Source organism: Daphnia pulicaria, chromosome 4 (assembly GCF_021234035.1).
Source record: "Daphnia pulicaria isolate SC F1-1A chromosome 4, SC_F0-13Bv2, whole genome shotgun sequence".
In the NCBI taxonomy this organism is placed as follows: Eukaryota; Metazoa; Arthropoda; class Branchiopoda; order Diplostraca; family Daphniidae; genus Daphnia; species Daphnia pulicaria.
The window spans coordinates 15,544,818-15,553,444 of NC_060916.1; the positions used below are offsets into that span (position 1 = coordinate 15,544,818).

General features: G+C 44.6%; 1 long non-coding RNA gene across 2 annotated transcripts; it reads left to right on the forward strand.

The window, feature by feature from the left end:
• The first annotated feature begins 4,815 nt into the window (after window positions 1-4,815).
• On the forward strand, window positions 4,816-8,316 carry LOC124338367. Of its 2 annotated transcripts, none has more exons than XR_006917728.1 (10): window positions 4,816-5,319; window positions 5,394-5,568; window positions 5,632-5,943; window positions 6,000-6,095; window positions 6,162-6,554; window positions 6,629-6,773; window positions 7,128-7,306; window positions 7,380-7,511; window positions 7,573-7,730; window positions 7,924-8,316. It is a non-coding gene; the product is annotated as an uncharacterized LOC124338367 (long non-coding RNA). The 2 variants fall into 2 exon arrangements; XR_006917729.1 differs by having other exon boundaries at window positions 5,399-5,568.
• The last annotated feature ends 311 nt before the right edge of the window (window positions 8,317-8,627 follow it).

Sequence of the window (8,627 nt, forward strand, 5' to 3'; positions counted from 1 at the left end):
CAAAGGACAGTGAACTAAAAATTTGTTTGAAGTTTTCTTTTCTTCCCCCTTCTCCTTTTTTTTTTGATTTGTCTTGTAAAGGTGTTGGCACCAAAAGATGTTTCGGACTTCTTCTCGAAATCCTAAAAGAAAAAAAAGGTAAATTATTCTGGGACGCATACAATGCCCATCAAATCTCGCAAGACAGAGAAACGGGGATTCGGAAGTGGCTTGGTTAAAGGGTCTGCCAGCTGATCATCCGTCGAAATGTGCAAGACATCGATATCGCCTGCCTTCTGCCGCTCGCGAACAAAGTAATTCCGGACTTCAATATGCTTGGTCCTCTGATGCAGTATCGGATTTTTGATTAAGTCGATAGTTGATCTGTTGTCGCACATCAAAGGGATTGGGCCGATCCATTTCGGCGAGATTTCTGACATAAGCCGTCCAAGACGCACTCTTTGCTGGCCTCGCATGTAGCCACAAGCTCCGCTTCCGTCGTAGATAACACCACGCAGGATTGACGGCGACTTTTCCAAGCTACGGGTCCTCCATGTAGAAGAACAACAAATCCGGATGTCGAACGGCGAGAGACTGGATCACCAGCGTAGTCGGAGTCGGAGAAGCCTTGGAGTCCATCGGTCTTTGGGCCATATCGAATTCCGTGTTGAAGGGTCCCTTTCAAATAGGCAAAAATTCTGAGGGCCGCCAACCAATGCTCTCTTCCCGGGTCTTCACAAAATTGAGAAATCTGCCCGACGGCAAAAGCAATATCTGGTCGTGATGCGATGGAGAGGTACAGGAGACTTCCCACAGCTTCCCTGAACGGTACTTCTTCTGTATGGACTTCATCGCCCTTTTTACTCAGACGATTTCCAGGTTCAGCAGGCAGCTTTCTAGGATTGCAATCAGACATGTGGAAGCGGTGAAGAATCCGTTTGATGTAGTCAGGTTGCGATACGTACAATGTCCTTGCTTGACGATCTCTTGTGATGGAGAGACCAACAAAATGATTAGCTGGGGTACAATGCATGTCAAAATACTTATTCAGATCTTCGATGACGGATTTGACTACATTGGCGTTGTTGCTGCAGACAAGACCATCGTCTACCCAGATGACGACTGCCAGGAATTCCCCTTGAAGATGGCGCAGATAGAGACAAGGATCGGAAATGCTTGGGAGAAGGCCAAATTTCTTAAGGAAAGTGTCGAACGTCTGGTTCCAAACTCGAGAAGCCTGTTTCAGGCCGTAAAGGCATTTGTGCAGGTGACATACAGAATCCTCCTGTCCAGATAAGATGAAGCCTTCCGGCTGTACCAGGTAGATTTCTTCATCCAGTTGGCCATAGAGGAAGGCAGTCTTCACGTCTAGTTGTGACATCTCCAGATCGTTGGCGGCGACAAAAGACAGGATCACTCGAAGGGTGTCGTACTTGACGACGGGTGAGAACGTCTCTTCATAGTCAATTCCATGACGTTGGGAAAAACCTTTTGCCACTAGCCGGGCCTTGTAGCGTGGTGGTGATTCTTTAACACCAGGTTTAATCGTGAATACCCAACGGGATCCAATGGGCGTACGACCAGGAGGTAGCTGTGAGATGGACCAAGTTTTGTTAACCATAAGTGAATTATACTCGTCCTCTATCGCGGCTTTCCATAAATGAGCATTGGGGCAAGCCATGGCGTCAGAGTAGCTGGTGGGCACGTACAGATCTTGAATCTCAGTTGTTGATTGCATAGATTGCCAGTGACGTCTGGGCTCACGAATGCGCAAAGGGTAGGGGGATACCCGCGTTATCCCTGAAGATATTGATGCGCTGTCGTCAATGATGGCTGGATCTGGATCGTATGACGGAACTAGAGTTGGGGCAACCACCCGTGTTGGCACATCTGATGAGGGGGGAGTGTGTGATGTTTCAGGTTGGGTATTTACATCGGATTCCCCTTCAGCCTGAGGCATTACACCTCCTTCTTCGTTGTTGTTAAAGGGCTGGATTTCTCTTGATGGTCTAAATAATACTTCAAAAGGATTAGCTTCTTCATGATTGGTTGGAATATCTGGGACGTCATGGAGTTGTTCATCAAAGATGACGTCTCGGCTTATCTTGATTCTTCTGCTGACTGGATCCCAGAATCTGTAGGCCTTTTGGGTGGGAGAATACCCAACAAAATAACATTTGAGGCTTTTGGAATCCAACTTCCTTCTCTCAGCTTTCGGGATATGGATGTAGGATATGGTCCCAAAGATCCGCAGGTGCGACACGTCCGGTTTCTCATGATGCCACATTTGGAATGGAGTTATAGGTGAAATGCTGTTGCTGACACGGTTCAACGTGTATACTGCATTGGCCACTGCTTCTCCCCAAAGCTCAAGGGGCAGATGTTTTGCATGTAGGAGGCACCGACAGGCTTCGACGACAGTCCGATTGGCCCTTTCAGACACACCATTTTGTTCCGGCGTGTGTGGGGCGGAGGTTTCAAGACGGATTCCTTTGCTGGAGAGCCAACTCTTGAATATGTGGCTGGTGAACTCTCCTCCATTGTCGGACCTAAGAGTGTGGATCAGCCGGCCAGTTTCGCTGCGTAGCATGCCCAAGTACTCCTTGAAGGTATCAGCTACTTCAGATTTCTTCTTCAGAAAGTAGACACAGCGCCATCCGCTGTAGTCGTCGGTGAAGAGTACGAAGAATCGTGATCCACCTGGTGTTACTACATGCATCGGGCCACATACGTCGGAGTGGATCAGCTGGCCGACTTCATTGGCCCTTGACCGACCGACTGGAAAAGGAGATCGCTGCATCTTTCCGCTCACACATCCGAGACATGGTTGTGTTGTTGTAGTGTCGTCAGTGCGGAGATTGAGGCCATTTACCACACCATTCCGGAACATCTTGGAGATTGTCTTGTGGCTGGTGTGTGCCAGACGCTGATGCCAGACTGCTATTGATGGGGGTGATGGTATCGCCAGGCAAGCTGAATCCTTAATTGAGTTGGCAGCAGAAAGTCTTGGGTGAATTGCCAGATGATATAGGCTCTCTCCTATGCGCTCGCCAACCATGATGACAGCTTGACCCTTTTCAAAGGTAACTCGTGTTTCTATAAAATGAACTGATAGGCCAACATTAGTTACTGCTGCGATCGATATCAAGTTTGTGCCTAAACCAGGTACGTATAGGACTTTTTCAATCGTGGCCGTCTGCTCCGCTCCATTGACCGTAACAAAGAAATCGATGTCTCCATAGCCGCATACGTGAAGATTGGATGAGCCAATCCCCTTTACACTCCAGCTGCCGGGTGATATTGCAGTGAATGTGGTAAAGAAAGCTTGCTGGTCGGTCATGTGCTGCGTCGCACCAGAGTCGGCGAACCAATCATCTAAGCAGCGACTGATGAAACACGTAGATGACAGATAGGCATTATCTGTGTTAGGTGCTTTCGTCTTCTCTTTCGTTTCGGGGGAGATATTCGCCATTGCTGCAGTAGAGTCTTCTTTTTCTTTGTTTCTTGCATCCGCTTCGTCTCGTTGTTTCTTACGACACACCTCGATGGTGTGTCCCGGGGTGTTGTTGCATCGATGGTAGGTGCAGACCTTTGCAGTGTACGGTTGATGTCTATTGTTGTTGTTGAATCGGCCGCCTCTTCTGAAACCTCGACCACGAAACGTGGGTGTAGAGTTTGGGTTGTTTGAGCGACTGTGAGATGGGAAGTTATGAGCAAAGAAAGCTGTGTCGTTCGCGTCTGGTTGACCTTTACTCCAACGCTTCGCCATCGTTTCCTCTTTAAGAAGGCGAGATGTCAGGAGTGCAATCGTCTTCTCTGTTGCAGGAACACTATCCCAGGCCGTGGTGAAGCTTCGATAACTTGGTGGCAGCGTGCAGATTATTTTCGTCATGATTTGGATTTCAGAAACGGGGGCTTCAACGTCTTGTAGCTGGGAAGCCATGGTCTCGATCTCAGTAATGTGTGTCATGATATCATGATCGGGTTGGAATTGGTATTCAAAAAACTTCTGCTGCAACACATGTTGATTCTCAACTGCATTTCTGAGGTGTTGTGCCGAAATGCGCATCCACATCTCGTGGGCAGTATTGCAGTTGACCAATGCTCGTTGTTGTTGAGTCTCAATTGTAGCAACTAGATAGTTTCTGGCCAAGATGTCTCTTTCTTGCCAACGAGCTCTTACTTCAGCATTTGTGACTACACGATCTGCATTGAGGGTCTGTGGAACAATATAAATAATTATCATCTGTGAGAGTGTACAAAGATAAACATTTTGTACAACGTACCTCAGCAGGAAGTCTTTCTTGTCCATTTACAATCTTAACCAACTGGTGTTGTTCGAGTAACAACCAGCAGCCAAACTTCCATAGAGGAAAGTTTTGTCCGTTAAATTTTGCTATGTGGCTTACTTCTCTCAGTGTCGACATCTTGTGAAATTTCAGAGGTTAGAACGTTCTGGGCCCATAACCTGTTGAGAATATACAAGGTTATTCGAGTCACATGAGGCATCCGTATTAACTAATACAGGGTGCAAAGTTCCAATGTGTGGAACATACATAAGTGACACATTATAACAATGAGAAAACTCACCAGAATCGAATAAGCACAATACGGGTGTGTGCAGTTTCCAAATAGTTTATTTGGAACAGAAAAAGAAAAATGAGAGTTTTAAATTGACACGAGACTGTAGCGTCGTTACCAGTTGACAGACAGAGAGAGAGGGAGAGGGGGTGCTAAACAGCAACCACAAGTAAGGAACCTTCACTAGAATATAGGCCGGTGGGTAATGGCAGATCCATCTAGCGGTGTGAGTTTGCACCCAAAAACAACAGAACTTTGGTTGCATTTTTCTCGTTTTTAATATCTACTCGTTTTGCTTAATTTATTTGTTGTTTTTGTTTTCACTGTTGGATCGTTCAGTACAACATTTAAGCTAAAGAGTAAAACGATATGATGATTTCGGATAAGTAAACTAGACCTGGCAAGCGACTTTGATTCCTTTAAATAATGGTGGGGGTGTTTTGGACGTTTGTTCCGATTGAATTTTGGAATTTTTAACGTGAATAGCGTCACCGCTAGATGGTGGATAGCTCGACTGGAATTTGGGGGGAAGGGCGAAGGGGCATGAAAGGTTCGTGTTCGTTTGCTTTCTGCTTGATGGAAATCTTGTAGTACTTGAAACATGAGTGATTGAGTGAGGCAAAGGCAAGCCAGTTATTTTATACTTTTCTGAGAAAATCGTGAATAGCTAAATGTGCATTGTGACAGATTCTGTAGAAGATAGAGTGGCTGTCTCTGGCTGTCAAGATGGACCTTGATTTACAGTAAATTGGTGTAAAGGTGAAACGATGAACCACTTACCAAGTTTAACCAGCCATCACATTCACACTATGATAATTGCTTTTTAATCATAGAACAGGAGGAGAAACAATGGAGATCACACTTGAATGAAAAGGAATTACTTCAGGCTTCCAAATGTGTTGAACATGATTTATAGTTTGTGACCTTGAACACATTCACTTTTGAAAATTGGCGGAATTCAACCTCAACAATAAAGTATGGGAAGTTGTTGCCAAGGAGAAAATTGAAGTAAGTCTTTCCCTTGAATAAACTAAATTGTGATATAACAAATTTACATCTTTCTCTTCTCAGCTCAAGTTCCTGTCGATAAGTTCAACTCCCCTGGTAGTCAAATCAATGCTGCCAAGCAAAATGGAGCCCGAGGAGCTCCATACAATTTTGGAACCTGATATGGGCAGTTCCCTTTGCAGAGGCAATAACAGAAACAGAATTCTCTGAAATGGATGTCTTATCAAACTGGTATTAGAGAATACAGTCTCTCACTAGTTAACTGTATAGCTCAACGCCCAGGCGAATGGATACTAGCCTAAACATTGCAATTCCGCCACGTTATCGCCCTTTTTCGCCTACTAGAAGATGAAGACAATTCCGATACAGACACTGGTAACATTCGTCTCTGTTGGACATATTAAAATGTTATTATTGATTTTATTCATTAGCCTTATCTCTCAGACCGAGTCCGCCGCTAAGGCAGCGAATCGTTGGCGACTGTCGAGTCCCATTCGTTCACTTCGGGGCGTGGAGCAGCGATTGAGGTAAAGGAACGAAACGTTAATCGCTTTACATTGGAACAGCAGTTTTTCACCTGATAATTCTGACAGGCTTTTGTGGAGCGAGTATGTGTTTCAGGTGGTTAATGTGCACTTCAACAATATTGGGGTGACGTTTGCTCAAGCAGCAACACTCCCAGCTCTCAACAGCCAGGAGCGCCGGATAGCGGAGGCTGGTTATCGTCTCTGGCTCTCGACCGTTGTGGAAAGTGTCACCAGTTTCTCTTTTCCCGCACGGAATCGATTCTTCTGATTGGGTCGATCTACTACGCAACAACGACCAACAACATCAGTAGCCTGTAGTAACGTTAGAAAACTTCCAGGAACTCCACCCAGACCTGAACCTTTGGCTGTTTCCGATTGGTAGACCACGCAATCTCCAGCCACTTTGGAGATTTTTCTCGCGTGTCGGACATGTCATGGGAGAAGGAACTACTTTCTCCGGTAGCCAAACTTAAAAGAAACTTAATCATCGCTTTTGAAAAAAAAACCGCTTTTAAATTTGTTTTCTTTTTCAGAGGCACCTGGTAGAGAAATTTCGTACTACCTCATGCAAACTCATTTCCTCTGTCGTCTGCTATCTTCAAGCGTGGCCGTGGCTTTCAAGTTTCAACATGGTGGTACGATCACTCTCGTTCGTGTTCTTTTGTGGATATTAAAAATGTCAAGTATCTTTTTTTTATTACTGCATTTAAAATTGTAACATAGTGACGCTGTATTTGTGTATTTCTCTAAAGTTTCCACATGTAAGACTAGAGTAGATTTTTCATCAATGAGGGAGGGGGGTCGAGGGATCCCTTTGCTTGTCAATTCGGCAATTCTTTCGATTTTGTTTTTGCTTTTATTCAAATTTATTTTCAAAAGAGTAAATTGTGCAGAATGAATGAGCCAATGGCATCTCCCTTTCATTTACTGGAAATCCAGTTCTCGTAAACAAGTCAAGTTAATGTGTTGTTGGATGATTTCATTTCCACGAAGCTGCAAATAATGGCATTTATCTATTTCAAATCTATTTAGGCTTCCTCATACTGATGTTTTGGTTTTGGAGTGGTGGTGTCGTGGAGATCTTGTTGCCTGATCTTGTCTTGGATCATTTTGGTCACATTTTCCCAGGAAACTGGATCGGGAATATGGAGGGCCTAAAGAAAGCATCCAGGTGAGCCAAATTGGCATGACTCCTGATTGATGGTCTGCAGGTCAAGTTTTTTGTAATTTTATTTCTAATTGTTGATTGTGATTGAACTTTAACGGGTCTTTAATTACAAATAGATGAGCGGCAACTTTGTCCCGTTGGATGTTGGCTGGTTGCCATGATTGAAGCCGAAGTCTAGTGGCAGTTTTTGGACGCCGCCCATGGAAAGAAGAATTCTTCCTTTACCAATTTCATGGCACTATACTTGGGTTAAGTAACAGTCACCCTTCAAAAAATGTAACGACTGGACTGAATGAAACCTTTTTGTAGATTTTAGCATTGCCTACATTCAAGCAGTGTCCTCAACATCGGCTGCGTTGACTGAATGGGTGTGGTTGACCGCCATGTTTTGTAGTCGAATGGCATCGTCCGTTTGTACCTGATGTCAGTGAGGTTCCACGACGAGAAAGAGACGCCGATTAAATGAGGTCAGTTGCCCTTTTTCCCTATTCACGATCGACCGATTGCCCAGGAGTCATTAGTGAGTTCACACGAGTCAAATGAACTCACTGGCTCAATTGAACAGCCCGTAGGTAATCGATGAATGTTTTTGGAATGTACATGCATGTAGACTCAAGTGCAGTGCTGTGACTCATGTTGATTCTTTTTTGCTACTTTCAGTGTTGCTATGCAGGAGGCGGGGACGTATTTCATCCGGAAAAGGGCACCGGGAGTTTGAACCTGTTCCAGTCAAGTGCCACGACGAGAAGCCATGCAACTCCGATGAAAGATTAGCAGTTGCTATTTTCCCTTTGTTTTTATCATTTTGATTGCCGATTGTCGACTGGTTGTCGACTCTACTGCTGACGCCTGTCTTTTTGGGTCCATCGAAGCCTTTCAGCACTTTTTAAAGGCGGACGTTTGTTTTTTAATTTGTTTCTCAGATTATTTTCTTAAACCCGCCCGTGGTATGGAATTGGCATGGCCTCTCTCTGTTCTAATTTTTGACTCTTTATCAATGTCGTTGACTGGTGTTGGTTAATAAGATTAAGGCTTGCCCTTTTGGGATAAGTACTCTCTCTCTCTCTAAGCTCTCTCCATAGACGTTTAATTTGCTTAACAACAGTCGTTATTGCAGATTTAAAATGATTTTGACCAGCCAAGACATCTATCATCATGCATGTGTCTTTCAATCAACTGTGCATGAACTTAAAGTGGCAAGCAACCGTTTTAAATTTTACGTTACCGATGTCGTTGAGAGTGCAAGTCGGTGGAAGTGAAGAAATCATTTTTGGAATTCGACAGTTCACGGTTGAACGCACCCGGGGATATGCCCCCCGAGGCCCTGCCCGTGCTCCTATACAATAATGTATAATAATTTTTGG